Source organism: Polypterus senegalus, chromosome 6, assembly GCF_016835505.1.
Source record: "Polypterus senegalus isolate Bchr_013 chromosome 6, ASM1683550v1, whole genome shotgun sequence".
Taxonomy (NCBI): domain Eukaryota; kingdom Metazoa; phylum Chordata; class Cladistia; order Polypteriformes; family Polypteridae; genus Polypterus; species Polypterus senegalus.
The window spans coordinates 123,301,678-123,303,170 of NC_053159.1; positions in this window are offsets into that span (position 1 = coordinate 123,301,678).

Consider the following 1,493-nt stretch of genomic DNA (forward strand, 5'->3'; position numbering starts at 1 on the left):
AGCAAGGGGTCACAGGTCATAGGGAATGTCAGGACTAACACATTACGGTAAATATATTTTCCTTTTTTTCTCAAAAAATTTATTACAGAAAAACAGAAAATATAACAATATTTGTATTTTCCAGGTCTTTTATGAAAAACAAACACCGCTCTTTGTTTCACAACAGTAAGCTCTGTCTTGACGTGACAGTTGCTATGGTGACGCGTTCTCCTTTGCGGAAGTGGGCTGGTAAGTGGGTTTCTTTTTAGGTTAAAGTAGAGTCTCCTTTTAGATAGAAAAATATTTTAACGGCTGAGTGTCATAGCTGAGTTCTTCAGAGCTTTGGGCACGAAAAGTATAAGCGGTTGCTAAATTTATGCTTTGTGACATGATACACGTGCAATTAAGGTGGCTAGTCGCTGTCTAGAAGTCACAGACCCTCTTTGCTTAAAACAGAAAAAAACTCTGTGCTTGTGTCTGCAATGTGAAAGAGAAGACTGCCATTGAAATTATTTATTGGTTGTTCGTTTGGATCGGTAACTGTCCAAATATCGGTGCAAGTGCTCAGATTTCAGTATAATCTCAAACAGTAGAATGACATTAAGGTCAGAACCGCAACAATCAAATACTTTTTAACTAATGAATGACATAAAAAAACAGATTGTAATAAAATTAATACTAAAGTAAGCAGTGTGAAGAAGACGTTATACGCAGAAGGAAACCAAACTAAGCATATAAAGGTTCCTAAGAGATAATGAAGATGGAGCAAACATATTTGAAGACCATTTTAAAACAACCAAATAAATGATCCACGTAATATCTTAAGAGAAGCAAAGCCAGGGAGATGCAATTATTTGGTGGTAAATTAGACTGACAGAAACCAACAGGGCAACAGGCAAGAGTTTCAAACGGTGTGAAAGTAAAGTAAAAGATTTATAAGCCGTTATGAAGGACAAAGAGCATTTTGAATTAAGTAAATGTAAGAATGTTGGGCAGAGAGATTAAATGTGAAATTATGATGAATGAAACATAGATCAGACCTTGACTTATAGTTCTGGTTAAAAAACACAGCCCTCAGGTGGTAAAAGTCCTGCTTCTTCAGCAGATCTTACCGTTTGTCCTGGCGAGAAAAGTGAGAGAGAGAGAGATGTCAGGGGTGCACCAAGTAAGCACAGGAATACCTCAAGGATTGGTGCTGGGCCCTCACCTCTTCTCCTATACATCTCCCCACTAGGCCCTATTATCCAATCCAATGTTTTTTTTTTCCAATCAACACTATGCTGATAACACACAGCTGTAACTATCATTCCTCCAGGCGACCAGACAGTATCAGCTGCTATCTCTGAATGTCTTACTAATATTGCAACTGGAATGAAGGAACACCATCTACAGCTCAACCAGGCAAAGAGGGACCTTCTTGTTATCCCAGTTCGTCTGACTGTTCAGCACCCCATCTCTGTTCAGCTCAACTCATTATTGCTAACACCCACCAAGTCTGTGCAGAAACTTGGGGT